General features: G+C 38.4%; 1 protein-coding gene across 3 annotated transcripts in view; it reads right to left on the reverse strand.

The window, feature by feature from the left end:
* LOC129729961 (ubiquitin-conjugating enzyme E2Q-like protein 1) overlaps positions 1 to 15,837 on the reverse strand; it is a 168,789-nt gene that overhangs the window by 61,838 nt on the left and 91,114 nt on the right. For 2 of the 3 annotated variants that reach the window (XM_055688893.1, XM_055688892.1), the window contains exon 2: positions 3,444 to 3,484. The exons of the other annotated variant lie outside the window; for it this stretch is intronic. The gene's annotated coding sequence lies outside the window, so the exon portion shown is untranslated. The remainder of the gene's footprint in view (positions 1 to 3,443; positions 3,485 to 15,837) is intronic. 3 annotated transcript variants of the gene reach the window in all.

Here is a 15,837-nt window from a genome sequence, read left to right on the forward strand (position 1 = left end):
ACTACCGAGCGAGTTTTCTCGTAAGCCGACACGTCATGGACACACACTCTCGCTCGTGTACTTTCCCACTCGCGTGTACCTCCCTTTCTCGCGAGCACAACCAGCGGAGGTGATTGTCAAGACCGTCAAGACGCATTACGACGATACGGAGTGACAAGGCACGACGAAGCGGAGTGGCAAAACAGAATATTTCGACGAGTAGGCAAGGATGCCACATATACAGATTTATCAGTACTTATACAGCTTTTTTGTGTATTTTTCATACAGACATCTGTATATACAAATTGCAGATTTTCTAGAAATAGGAAGTACAGAACTATACAGTTTTTTTTGGTTTTCATGAGGTCGCGAAATAAACTTTTCGATATAGTTGAAATCGAAAATGAACTCAAATGCTATTGAACGTGTTGGAGTTCTCATTATATTTTTATGTTACGCGTAAACGTGTGCATAAATGAGTCAATGAACAAACTATATTGCGTTTTTACTTTTAAGGGATATGTTCAGTGAATATGCAGATTTTTATACAGATTGAAATATCACTAAAGTAATTTCCTGAGGTTCGAAATACAGATAAAAATGTGGCATCACTGCGAGAAGGTATTCCGATACCCTACACGTTCAAGCATGCGATTCTATATTGATTTATCATCCCACTTTCGACTGTCGGTGCACGATGCAAAACTGCTTGGCATCAGTTCAGCGATTGACAAACCGCATGCGTGAGTCGGTGAACGAAGCATTTTCGTTTTCGGGCACATTTTTTCAAGCACTCCTAGTCAAGTACTCTTATTCGAGTACTCGCGTACTCGGCGTGAGTAAAAAGATAGAAGAGTATTTGCGAGCGGTTGTATGCTGGCTGCTGCTCTGGCAAGTGCGTGAATAATAAAGAGTGTCTCGAAGGTGTGTGTGCGAACGACTGGAGAAGCGTAGCACACATCTCATTCTCAAGCAGAAAGGAGTGGATATGTTATGCTTCTCGCTCGTTTAGCAACGCTGGTTGTTTCTTGCTTTTTTCGTTTTTTACATTATTTCATGTTTTATTATACTCTTTCAATTTCTACATCTTTCAGTATTCGAGCTTCTCTATTCTGCTCTTATTTCTATTTTACTTTCTACCTTTTTACCGTACCATTTGATTTTTCCTTTACTTTTCCTTTCTTCATTTTTTTTTGTTTTTTATTTAATATTACATATTCTTTAAATTCCATGTTATCATTGTTTAAAATGTTTTCTTCAATTTATTTTTACATTTTCCATGCAGTTATTTGTAATTTTTCTCATTTTTTGCATGATTCACCGCTTATTAACTCTCTCTTGTTTCATTTTAACCTTGTAATTTTATTGTAATCGGTTTTCATAATTTTTAAATTTTCTCTTACAAACAGATTCCTAGTACATGTTCTACTTTCTATTTTGTAATGATTTCCATCTTTTATTCAATACTCCTATTTTAGTTCTTTCGGGTATTGGTCTTACGGTTTCCACCACTATTTTTCTCAACATGTTTCAACATGTTTCTAAATAATTTGTAATTTGATTTTTTTTATTTTATTTCCAATTTATTCTTTTATATTTTGGTCTTGCCTTCAAATTTCCCAGGTTTTTTCTTCCGGAACATCACCGCCTTTTCATACAACTTTGGTTGTCGTTACATTCATTTATTTTCTTTGATCTTTTTTTTCTCTTGCGGCAGTGATTTTGTATCAATATCATTTTTAGAGCAGCGAAAATTCGCAAATTAATTTATTGCTAGTGATTTCATAGCTTCTTTCATAATTCTGCTGATTCATGCAGCTTCCAGTTCACGTACAGGAAATATACGACCAATAAATCTGGACAATGGGGTCTGCGTGGGATGCTCTGATTTATCGTCGACTGCATAGAGTGTTATTATCAAAGCGGAATGGCTTCTATCGTGAACAGTCCATACGAAAACTGCGAATTCGACCCCAAGCCTGCATTAGTATTGGTGCGTTTACCAGTAGCATTTTTGATGAAAAGTTTTCACTTTCATCAAAAATAATCTACAATATGTCATTCCTCTAGTAATCTACAAAGTGAAATGGCAAATTCAATTGAATTAGGAGAGCTGAGTTCAATCGAACTTCCCACCAGCTATTTCTGCATTCTCGCATCCAATTGAAAAAAATGATTTTGATTAAACAGATTTTCACCCGCGCTCTGATTGCACTCAAGATCAGAAAAAGTTTTCATTACGGAACAAAGGAACGGGAAACCAATCTCTTTTTTTATGACGCCATAAACTGGGGCACTTCCCGGTCGATGATATTGCGATGCAAGCAAACTATCGTCACGCACTCAGTGCCACCCGCTGGGCACGCTTGTTTCTGTCTCAAGTGAGTTCCGTCAACAGTCGCACTCGAAAAATAAATTAAAATTTAAGAAAGATAACACTACCTCCAGAAAGGGACGAGCAAATAGCAAACCTCTCCATGGCATGGCGTTCGAAATAAAAGAGCATACAGCACCAGAAAGCAGGATACGATGACAGATACACGACCGTTATTGTTTCTCCGAGACCAAGCACTTACTGACTCACTCCGCAGCAGTGATTAAAAGGTTCCCGTCAGTCAGGCTTGATTTGTTCGTTCCGTTGTGCGCTTTTCCGGTGCTGTTGATGCACGCGCCCGATCGTGCCCGGAAGAAAGATAGCAAGGGTACGCTTTGTGAACACTTGACGTCAACGAAAGTGGTTTGCCAATTGGTGGAGCACAAGGGTCGGAAAGGACTTATGTCTGGATTTTGTGCAGTCGGAACTGGGAACGGTTCAATGTTTTAAAACCTTTCCAGACACAAAGGTAGAGCGTCAACAGTTCAGGTCAGTGCAGAATTTATCCTCGTTTTTCTACGATAACAGAATACCGAACAAAATACCTCATCAATGCAGATTTTAGGGTACTCTGGTGGTACCTATCAGTGCCAACATTATTCCCAGTTTGTCTCTATCGTTCACGGCATTTGGTCCCAGTCTGCGGGCGCTACCCGGATGACACGTTTTTCGACATTTTCCGTTGGAATTGAAATGTTCTTTTACATCTGCCAGTGTGTCAAGTACTCTACCCGAAACGAGAAAGTTGGCTGACAGAGAGCGCTTTTTCCGAGTCGGTATTTCCACCTGCTATCAAGCGAACTTCAGCCGGAAGTTGGATCTGCATAAGGAGCCGCAGTATAAGTAGGAATGAAATTAACCTGAGTACTGGCTTTTTGGTGGGGATTTCCATTGAAGGTCTTTGAATAAGTTTCATGCAAGCGAACGGGAATGATTGGATAACTTTTCGTGTTTTTTTAGCATAACCCACTTCGGTTTCAATGATGCTCCTTACATTATGTTGTTGATATTTGAGGAAATGATGAATAGTTAGAAAAATAACGTGAAAACAAGGATTATGTGTCATATAACATGATAGTGTGGTGCTTACCCATAATTCTCAACTGGTTAATTCAAACCGCCAGAAGTGGGCTGCAATAAGAAACAAAAGAAAAGAAGCTTTATTACTTTCAAGTTAAAACGGTTGGTTGGATACAGTGGGAAATGAAATAGCTGCTACGCATCCTCGTTCCATGCTGTTCAAATTTTTTCATGCAAGTAATAAACTCATTCCAGAGCAGAGCAGCTTCTGTTAGAAATCTTGATTGAATTGCTAGAAAGTGCTAAGCTAAAAAACCCCCATTTTTTGTTATGTACGACAATTTAAACTATACTGCTAAATCATGAAAATTTCAATGCTTGGTCTGAGAATCTCAAAAAAGTCGAATTCACAACACGATTAGAGCTAAATCCGCACGATGTAGGCTTTCCAAATTTTAATGCCTTGGAATACCCCGAAAATCGTAAGTAAACGGCAGTTAATCGCCAGCAGTAAACAAATTTGCTTCCCTTTCCGTGAATTTTACATTTAATTTTAATCCATAATGCTGCTGCTGCCATACCGATGCATATGGAAATTTATTCGAACGAAATTTTACAACACCACCGAAAATTGTGTACTGCCAAATAGCTCTGAAGAGTGATCCCTCTTCCCGTCGTTCGTTTCGTGGAAATCTGCACACTCATGACTGGTACTATTTTATTTGGCTGGCTGGCTGCTCGATGGTACAACAGCAAAGAAAGCTCCAAGACGGACAGACGCAGGCAGGAAGTCTGTCGGTACGAGCCGAAATTAGATTATTTGTTAGCTGTCATGATTTGGTGATAAATTACGAATATTTTGCGATTCCAGTAGAGATTTTCTTTCCATTTTCAAAGCCCATAAGGAGGCTGGATGCACGATGAAGACAGGCACAACCTACTCACCTCTGTATACCTGTGCGGAGAGTGATGTTGCTGCAACGAGAACTGACAAGAGCTTCTTTGTTTATAAGCGGATTTGCGGGGCTGATTTTGCTTCTGGTGGTATTAAAGAAGACGACGCTTGCAGGAAATCGTCAAGACTGGGATCACGTTCTCGGCAGCTATTTAATACATCATGAAACGCTTAAATGTCATATTTCTTGGCTGCCCCCAAGTGTTGTTGTTGTATGTAACTTGTAAGCCGATGTGACAGCCACACAGACTCAGAAGAGGGGGCTTTGCTTGGGGAATTACTTGTCAGATATGTACGTTGTTGATTGATATACAAATTATATCATGTCACAACTGTCACAAAAATGAAATTTCTGTCTAAGATTGTTCATCTAATCGTGGCATGTGGTTTAGAAATTTCAAAACAGAATAAATTGAAGAATGTAGAATATTAGTATTTCCGATCGTGTGTAAATTTTCACTCTAAGGAAAATTTGGCAGAATTAAAAAAAACTTAATTCACAGCAAGCCATGAGTTCATATATATTGTGGCGATGAACAATTGGAATATCATACCAATTAGAAGGAAATGTTACTTTGACAGCAAATCAGATGATTTTGGAGCTCAGTTGATACGTGATGTGACGAACTTTGGTCATGACCCAGCTCCACACAATTTGTACCAGTATCGGCGACAAAAACAAAATTTCGCTGGAATGGTAAGAAAGGAACTCTTGATACCGGCGTCGGTCGGTCAAAAAAAAACACGAAGAAGATAAACTGTTGATTTCTCGTATCTGGCGCAGTGTAGACGATGCGACTTTACTTCATGCTTTGTTTTTGCGACGTTTTTTTGCGAGCCTCTCGTGACAGCGTTTTTAACAGAAAAGAATGCGTCCATCAGCCTTATTATGAGCTATATGAGCTAAAATTCTTTTTTCCATTTTTATTATATTTTAGATTTAAGCTGCAAAGGCAAATCTACTTATAACTCTGGATTTTTTTGTGAATTTGAAATGGGTCTTTGCGGAATGAAACAAAACAGTATTTAGCATCGTTTGCAGAAACAAATCAAATTGAAAAACGTTAATCAAAGCAGTGGTATATACAAGACATGTCTGATTACAATCAAAAGTTGGCGTGTTGAAGATAGCGGATTCATTTTAGAAAATTCATTAAACGTTATTCAAAATATTGAAACGTCTTGAGGAAGACGGTGATTTCGACTTCATGGTAGTATTTCGAACAGAATTTACTCTCCCCCAGCCATAACCGTATTTTCTAATGAAACGTCAGATCATAACAAAACTCCTGGATGAATAAGTAAAAAACTTTTTTTTTTATTTGAGGTTAAGTTTAAAAAAAAATTTCAACGTCATTCGAAAAATTCGATTTCAGATAATTTCAAACGATTCAATAAGGGGCCATCCACATACCACGTGGACAGATTTTTAACGATTTTGACCCTCCCCCCTCCCCCTCTGTGGATAACTGCCCATATAAATTCTAAAAAAATGTATAGACCGTGGACATTAGTCAACTCCCCCCCCCAGACCTGTGGTATGTGGATGGTCTCTAAGACATTTTGATTAAAAAAAAAAAAACAAAATAAAATCAACATTCTGAATAAATTTGTTTTCAAGTTATTTCTAATTTACATTTAGAAAATTACAAAACAATACTAAATTTTGTAGTAATACAAAAAAGAGTTGAAATTTTCTTTGAAATTTGTCTACTGTACTACTGCAGATGTACTCGAATAAAAACGGATTTGTTTCTCATAAGGATACAATTATCATTAACGAAAAATAATGAACATTTGACAGAGGTCCGTAATTGGCTCTCAGACGAAGCTTTTACATAATGCCGGAACAAGAGTGGTGTACGGCTTTCCCGTCGACTTTTTGAATCTCTACACCTCTTGATTCTACCCAGTAACTGTTCACAGTTCGTTGATCTGCAGTTTTTTTTTGTACAGTAAGGAACTTTTGATCTCAAAGAAATCTTCGATTGGGCTTTACTGAGGCATGAGCGGGAGACAGGGGACGGGGGCTTACAGAGCACAAAATCGTGAACTTTTGACATACTATTTCAAACAGAAATTTAGTATATAAAAACCTAAGGGAATGATAATAAGTTTAAGTTTAAAACTCAGCCGCTAATGGCATTGCAAAATATAACTTTTCAGTGTTGCACTTCAGAGAAATTGTGTCTTCAACAGAGTTGTAGATAATATTGTCATGTTTGTCCTTTGCGGTATCTTATTAGTCTAAGGCGTCGTACACAAATTACGTAACGCTAAAAACCTAGATTTCAGACCCCCTCCCCTAACGATAAGTAACGTTCGATACGACCAGATCGTGTAAATGATAGTAGCCTTATTGAGCAACATTTATGCTTGTTCAATTGGATTGTCTCCCAGGTGGGTACAAAAGACAACATCGTAATTCTCGGCGACTTTAACATGCATGATATATCCTGTGGGTACAAGACTCCGATAGCTTTCTATTCTCGGATCCTGGTAACTCCTCGTTCAGGCCGGCTTCAATCACGTTGCTAGACGGCCACTGTACGGCCGGAGACAAACAAGTCCATGATATTCTAAATAACAACAGCAAGGAAATAGGTCCAGGTTGTCCAGTCTCTCGTGCTCCTGCACCTCTCGTAAAAGATTGCAGACATCATCCCTCTGTGAATAACGAGATCCTCAGTTAGATCACCGAAGATATTACTGACGTTGGTAAATGCCAATTTCTAGTGAAATGGTGACTAAGGCAGGTAAACTCAGTGCCTCGATAGGTTATGGCCCAGATGGAATCCCATTGCTAATTTTGAAACGTTACCTTGGACTACTTGCAAGCGAACGGTTTCGAACTATCGCGGTATAGCCGCATTAAGTGCTACCTTATAAGCTTTTCGCGAGCATTGTTTTTGAAACATTTTTTTCAAAGTCACTCAGATATTGCAGCATGGATTTATGCCTAATTTAGCCACCTTTACGTTATTTTTCATACGAGATATGGAAAATAGATGCCAGATAGACGCTATCTATACCGATCTCTCCGCAGGTTTTGACAAGATGAACCACGAAATAGCACTGGGGAAGTGTGACCGTACAGCCACCGACAATAGCATGCTGACCTGGCTTCGCTCTTATCTCATCAGCCGGAATACGTCAGTTAAGATTGGTGATTTTATTTCATCACAAATTTCCGTCTCATCTGAAGTCTCACAAGAGAGCCAATTCGGTCCTTTCCTTTTTCTACTACACATGAATGATGTAAACAGCACTCTCGTATGCAGACGATCTCAAGCTATACTACGTCGTGAATCATCACGCTGACATTTCCTTTCACAACAGCAGCAAATGTACTCTCTAAAATCCCAACTACTCGCTTTTCGGTACTGATGTCGTTTTCGTTTTCGCGGTGTACTACACTCAAATGATACTTTTGACACCGAAAATGTTTTATTTGATTTTTCGTGTTACCCTTTTTCTGTCTCTTCCTACACTTTTTCCGTCACCGATGACACCCGAAAAAAGCAGAGTGTGCTGTAGGAAGTTACCAACACATTCACACGTATGTGTCAAAACTGGTTTGTTTTGGTTTTCGTTCCACGTGGTAAAGTGTCAGGTAAATTTTTTCTCAGCACATTTGCGAGATGGACATACACACTTAGATAATATCACCGAGTACGGTAAAATGAATTACCGAGATTTCAATAGCTGAGATCTCGGTAAAAATCTCGGTAATACATCAAAATACCGAGATTCTGTAAAATCAACAATTGACAACTTGTCAAACTTCAACGAGATTCTCGGTAATATTTTACCGGGACTCGGAAATTTCAACTGTCGAATTATTACGAAAATTTCGGTAAAATTTACTGAAGTACGCATTTTGTGATTTCTCAGATAAATCCAGGAAATGATGAAAACGATTAATTATCCGTATAATTTTATTAATTATTTTGTCAAATGATTTAACTTATTACAGCATTGGTAGAAACAGGAGAGTTGTGTTGCTTCCTGGAAATAAAACAACATCCATCACTGCAACTTCCATCCTGCGAAGCGAGCCGTTGACCTACAAAATTGAGTAAGGAAAGAATTGATTGTTTTCTTTTAGTATTATATTTGTACACAAACAAGATCTGAGAAATAATATTGTATACTTACTCAACATTGTAAGTTAATATGAATATTACAGATTTCTTCGGAATGATAATTAACCGCGAAACCTGTTCCATTCACATCTAAACCGAAACACGAACAAAACTGATAGTGAAGCTTTCGTTATTTTGACAGTTCACACAAACAAGATCTGAGAAATAATATTGTATACTTACTCAACATTGTAAGTTAATATGAATATTACAGATTTCTTCGGTATGATAATTAACCGCGAAACCTGTTCCTTTCACATCTAAACCGAAACACGAACAAAACTGATAGTGAAGCTTTCGTTATTTTGACAGTTCTATTTTTCGGAATCTCGGTAAAAGCTTTTTTGGTTCAACGAGATCTCGGTTAAATGATGCCAAGCTTCCGAGATTCGGTATTTTAGTTTACTGAACTCGGAAATTTGGTGTTTTGCGGATTTTTTTGACAAACAAATTTACGGTATTCCGGTAAACTCATTCGGTTTCCGATTTCTCAGTAATTTTGTTACGGAACAACGGTAAACGAAAATGTTTTCAAGTAGTTCGGTATTTTACTTTACCGAGAAAACATTATGCAGTTAAGTGTGTATGAAATGGAAACGAGACAAAATGACGAATGCGATTATGACCAAAACAAAACGAATTGACAGCTATCCCATTATTACGCATACCAATGCAATGACACTGAAAATATTTTATTTGAAGCTGCAAAGTATAGCACGGAAAAAGTGTAGTACACCGCGAAAATGAAAACGACATGAGATTTGGGAGTGTTACTCGATTCACAGTTGAACTTCAGAGAACACGTTTCATATATCGTATCCAAGTCATCTTCCCTGTTAGCCTAACCTAAGTTTATGTTCCCATTAAATTTTACTACAAAAGATCGAATACTTTCTTATACCGTCCGCAGATACGTGTTTCGATTGCTACATACAACCGTCATCAGTGCTTATGTGGACCTATTAACTTTTTCTCAATATTGAACATTGAAACGAGCGTGCCGCTAGTTTCATAGAGAACCCTATCAAATGGTGGGAGTTAAATCGCCTGCAAGGTAGACAATGAGTGCTCGAATCAGAGGGAGTTACTGATGGGGTGTTAGATACTAATATTTTGACAGTCTGGGAAAAGGTTGGTTTCACTGATCAGTAAACGAAAATAATTATAGTATGGAAATCAATGTCAAGAATTTTTACAACCGGAAATTAAAAGAAATTAAGAAATTCGAGGCTTGGCTGAACGAGGGAAAAAATAACTCGATCTTTCCCGTTCAGACCGCCGAACAGACAAGTCAGAAATTTCTAAAAATATAAACCAGTGAACCATAAAAGTTAATTTTATTAGTGAATTCAAAAAAAAAAAAAAAAAAAAACAAGTGAATAAATTTAACCGTTGCAAAATTGAAGTGTATTCTAAGTAATTTGACTTTTTCCAGATTCCTAACAAAAAGTTATTGGTTTAATTTGATAAAACCGTGAGTCCAGCCAATTGATTAAATTCTAAACGGTAAGCACGCGTTGCTAAAAAAAGGAAAACGAAATAAATCAAGTAGTTATTTTATTTATAATTAAAAAAAAATTATCAAATTATAACAGAAACCAAAACGTGAGTCAGAAAAAATCAAATCATTAGTGAGACAGAGCTAAATATAAAAAAACAGTTTCGTGAGGTAAATTGGTGGAAATTAAATATTGTGTGTGTTGGGTGTTAACCAATTCTCTTTTAGTCGTTCACTGACGACCACGAAAAAAGCGTTGGGAAGTTTTGGCCAGGATATTCGCTTCGTCAAAGGCGGACGACCCGCAGATTGGCGGCCCACCTCGGCCAGCACGCGAACCTCTACCATTTGTGGTTATCGTGGTGCAATTGATCGGACTAAGGCGATCCCCTGGTGGTATCCTTCGCCTCGTGGCTGCGTGCCACTAAGGGTACACCCAGAGTGCGTGGTCAACGGTAGTGGAGTTCGGCCTCGCGAAGCACCACCCCGCCAACACGTGGATGCCAAGAGCCGCGAGTGGTCTGTCCGGGGAAAGACTACCACAGCCAGTGCGAATCGTCCAGACTCACGTCCCGGGAAAGAAGATTAATCAGTCCTGATCAGCCGCTCAAAGCCTTCCCATCGGAGCCGGTGGATACGCCGAGTAATCCACCCGTTGACACCTCTACCCCAATGGGACCTCGTGTCGCCACCACTGCAATCGCGGCGACCGGAGTAGTACACCCGACCCAACAGGAGAACGACCTGCTCGTTCTAGGTAACCTGTAGCATCGAGACATGCTGTAAGTACGTCCGGACCTTTTTATTAAACACCGACACCCCCCCACCACCACCATAGGGAAATAGTAGGGCATGAACAAATTGTAAAAATAAAAGGGGAAAACAGATTTTGCACAGATAGGGAGACTCACGTAACAGGGAAAAAGAAAACATATAGTGACGTCACGTAAAGGAACTGGATTCCTGGGATAGGAGAAAGGTGTAGGGACAATAGTAAAATAAATCTCGTTTTGTGATAATAGAAATTTACTTAGAATAACTTCAACCTTATCATTCTTTTTATCGCCTGCGAATATAACCACTTTTCATAAAAAAAAATAATAAAACAACTTTTAATGGTTCCAACAATCATATCGTAGTTAAATGGAATATTTTTGTTGAATTTGGGAAATATTCCTGCTTTGCGAATTGAGGTCGATGAGTTTTGGGATAGTCGGGACTTTTAAGAGGTGGATCCTGCAGTAGGGTTAGTACTGAGCTGGCAGGGCAAACTGATCCGTAATTCTGGCAGATGATCTTGGTCATCTGGCGCATAAGCTAGAATTTAGAGGCCCTACCAGGATCCCCCTTACAACATTTGGTTTGGATCAAACATTGTTTACATCATTGAGCTGAACTGTTGAAGAATCGTATTTTAAAAATAAACTAAAATTCGATTATTCAAATGAGAATACTATCGAATTTTACCCAAAAATTTTGAACCGAATTGCAGCTTGAAGTGTTCTCTTAAACATTGCGATTATTATATCTGCAGCATTGAAGGTTTTCCAATCATTTAGAGACATCAAGCCGTCTCTCTATAACTTTAAGTAGTGTAAAATGAATAAAGAATTGTATTTGTACTTAACAGAAGGAAGTCTACTGATAAGAAGTGGATTTTTTTATTCTTTTTGATCGTCACTTCAGTAATCAATGAAATAAAATTTCCAAAAGTTTTTTTGACAGGCTTTCGAAAACTACATTTGTTTCACCAACCTAGACCAGACAGTGTCGATCCAGCTTTAACAGTTGAATTATCTTTTATCCAGAGAAAATGTTCATTGGATGGTATTGCTACAGAAACAACGTTCACTTATTCCGTTCAATTTAATTCACAATTGAGCATAATCGGTCTCGCAGGAACCATCGTACATACATATTTAATGGAATATCTCATCGCGGTGAGTTTCCCTGCTATCGGATACAGCACATGATATCAATACGAAATGCATTTCAATCTGCTTTGTGTGAATCGTGTTTGCCACTCCATCGGTGACACTCTGGTAGATCAAGTCTAGAGCAGGTGACGGAAAAACATGTGATGTGTACTCTGTGAAATCACATTACATGCAATGCAACTGATGAACGATTTCCCAAATAAATAGGAAAAAATTCACTATCGATGCATGGCAGGCACAATTTACCATCGAAAAATTCCACTCGTAGAACCTCTTTTGTACTGCATTCACTGGGATTTTCGCTCTATCATTCGGGAGGCGGAACCCATCAGCGGCTGAATTCGTCGATTTGATTGAACAGAACACAACAAAAAAGTTTCTACGAAATGAAAAGCAATATATTATTAATAGTCAGTTGAATTGAAAAGCGGCTGTGCTCGATTAACGATTGGAGTGCTTTCGTTCAACTGTTTGGCATGGCTATTAAAATTTTTAGTGGGTCCAAATAGGAAACCAGGTCAAATTGTGCGCCGTTGAACCAACATTGTTAAGACTGACAAGTAACACAATAACTATAGATTTTTTTTTTTTTTTTTATTCTCGCTTATTTTCCGTCGGTCTAGTTCCGCCACTGTTGTGGCCAATCACCGACGCCCAGGGAGGCGACTCCACACCCAGGACCCTAACTCACGACCCGTTTATTAACGGACCGGCGCCAACGGCTTTACTTCCTCATGCGATGGAAGGCGTGATCCCAGAGATTTTTCGCCTCAGAAAATCTCCCGGTGTCGGCTAGGATTGAATCTAGACCAGTTGGGTTGGTTGTGAGTGGATCACGCCACCTCACAACCATCGACAACTAACTAACTATAGATTGTTTCGAAAATTATAAATACATCTTTCTTGAATAAAACAAAATATACAGCATTTTCCGGGTCATTTTATTCTGAAATATAGATAATAAGTGTTTTCTTTCCAGTTTCAATTCAAGTTGGGATTATTTTTCGTAGGATACGCGAGTTTTCTATCTTTTCTCTTAACACTACTCATAAGCTTTTGCACAGTGTGTTCTCCGACCATTTTTACCACTTTAAGCCAATCTTTTTTAAATTTTTCAACATTGTCCGCTGGTTTGACATATTTCCTCAGCAATGCCTTGGTCAAAGCCCAAAAAGTTTCAATAGGGCGAATTTCAGGGCAGTTTGGAGGATTCATCTCCTTTGGGACACATGTGACATTATTTGCTTTATACCACCCTAGTGCACCCTTAGAGTAATGGCAGGAAGCAAGATCGAGCCAAAAGATTGGAGGATTGTTATGCTGCTTAACCATGGGTAACAACCTTTTCTGCAAACACTCTTTCACGAAAATTTTACCATTCATTGTGTCATTCGTAATGAATGGACGAGAATGGACATTCACAAATGGCCTTCCAAACCATTACCTTATTGCCGAATTTATCGGTGTAAATGGCTTTCACTGGTCCAGGGACATCCTTTCCCTTCGGTGATGTATAAAATTGCGGTCCTGGCAGAGTCTTATAGTTTAGTTTTATGTAGGTTTCGTCATCCATGATAGCACACCCCATTTCTTTGGTCAGAGGTTTGTCATAAAGCTTCTGAGCTCTCGGTTTCACAGATTCAGCTTGTTTTGGGTTTCGTTTTGGCTGCTTCTGCTTCCGACGGGTCTGCAGACCCATTCTTCCCATGGCACGCATAACGTTACTCGCCGAGGTTCCCAGCTTTCTCGCTACATCTCGTACTGATACTGAAAGATGCCGCTTGTAGTATTCCTTAACCTTTTTGTCCATTGTGGGATCAACAGGCCCGGGTTTTCTACCACGTCTTGGGGCATCAGTAAATGTGCACTCTTCACAATACTTCCGCAATGCGGTTTGAACTGCTCCGACACTTATACCTTCTTCTCTGGCTAATTTTCTTATAGAAAGACCACTCATGGTGCCCCATTTGTGCACAACTCGCTTTCTTCGCTCGGGACAAAGGCCACGCATTTTCAAAATTTCGCACTAAATGTTAGAAAAAATGACAGCATCTGTTTCTTTTGGATGTAAACAACAGGACGCAGCCAACGTTTGGTTGAATACTGCACGTTATTTGAAATGACGGTTGATCGTAAGTATATTTATAATTATCGGAACGGTCTATATTCCTTTTATTGTCATTTATATCATAATTCATCAGCCGATAATTTTTCATGTATGTTATAAATAAAATTATTCATGTGAAACTGTTTTGACAAATTTATAGTTCATTCGAAAACAATGGAAACATAAAAGGTCCAAATCACCAGTGGGCACGAAAATGCATTGAACATAACCGGAACCTCGCCACCAATCGGAGGGACTATTGAGTAATATTAAATTTTGGTTGCGTTTTTCACTCCCGGAAAGCAGCTGAAAAATGTGACACTTTTAGAATGCCATAAATTTCCGATGCAAATAGTATCGGTGACTGGAGGTGGGTACGTTTGTTTGCGGATGGTTTTCCGTGTGTTTTGGTGGTTTACAATTGATTTCGAGGTTTTCGTTTGGCAGCATGAATTGACGATGTTGTTTTTGCGTGGATACACGCGTAATTATAATTTGAGAGGGTGAAGAGGCGGGCAATATTATTTATTGGATGTGCTAATTTAGTTTAGGATAATACTCAAATAATTTATGTTTTGCTCAGCAACACCAACTATTGCTGTTTTAAGTTAACAATTGTATAATATTTAAACAGGTTTTTGTTCAACGAAACAATTTTAGTCCTATAAAATTAATATATCATACATAATAAGCTGCGATCCGCAGCCTACGCTATTATTTATTCAACCAAACACAGTACCCAAGAGAGTATACGAATTTACGACCAAAATTCTGCCGGTGCTTCAATTACAAATTTCATTTATATCAGGTATGGTTATTTGCGGCTAGTTAAAATTCTCCTGCTGGCATACATCCTAAACCAGCCCTATATTTTCCCGAACGCTCTTTGTCTCCACTGGTGAAATATGACTACAAAAATATTACGCCTGATTTCACGTCCTGAAATACCGCGCAAATTAAATCGGTTTCCCGGTCTACGATGGGAATGCGGAGGCTGTGTGCCTGCTCGAAGGTAAACGTCATTACGAACTAAAACTTACGGTAGAAGTTGGAAGTGGAACGGTAAACAAGAAGGCAGATGATGGAAATTCAAGATGATGGGATACGGCTATTTCCGCTACCTCCATCATCGCATGCTGCATCTATTTTTCGCCCGAGCCAGGCTGCGGTCTGCTTGTTTGGATCGTGCTTATTTTCACTTTTAGCGAGCTTTTATTCAGTTTGTTGAATTACCTGTATATAAGGTTGTGGTAAATCTTGGGTGTTTTTAGTCTGTAGCTATGATTGCAATTTCTGAGTTGAAATCATACTGAGTAAAATAAATGGAAATGATTGTTCAAACGAACAAATATATTATATTTTTAACAACAAAAAAAAAAGTTAAAAAAAAATAATACTAATACGATACTTAAATGTTTCCAAAATGAATCTCATATTATCCCAGAAATGCCAGAAAATCTAGAACCCTTCAAAGAAAGCTTTAAACAATTCCAAACCGATTTTATAATGAATCCTCAACTGATTGTTAAATTATTCTGAAAAGATGTAACACGGTTTTAGTGTTATAGTTCTCCTCCCGCAGAGCTTTTGATTTTCGATTTTTTTTCAATATCAGGAACCCGCATATTACTGTATATCAGAGTGCTAATTGTGGTGCTGACATGAAATGTATTAAATAAGAAAAAGTTGAAATACAATGAGCAATCGTACATTAATGTGTTCAGTTTTTCATGTATAGAACTATAAATTGAATTTTACTGCAAATATCATCATTGCCTCAGAGTGAAAAAAACGACCAGCATCGTGAACGCAGAAGCGAGAA

This window comes from Wyeomyia smithii, chromosome 3 (genome assembly GCF_029784165.1).
Source record: "Wyeomyia smithii strain HCP4-BCI-WySm-NY-G18 chromosome 3, ASM2978416v1, whole genome shotgun sequence".
NCBI classification, from domain to species: Eukaryota; Metazoa; Arthropoda; class Insecta; order Diptera; family Culicidae; genus Wyeomyia; species Wyeomyia smithii.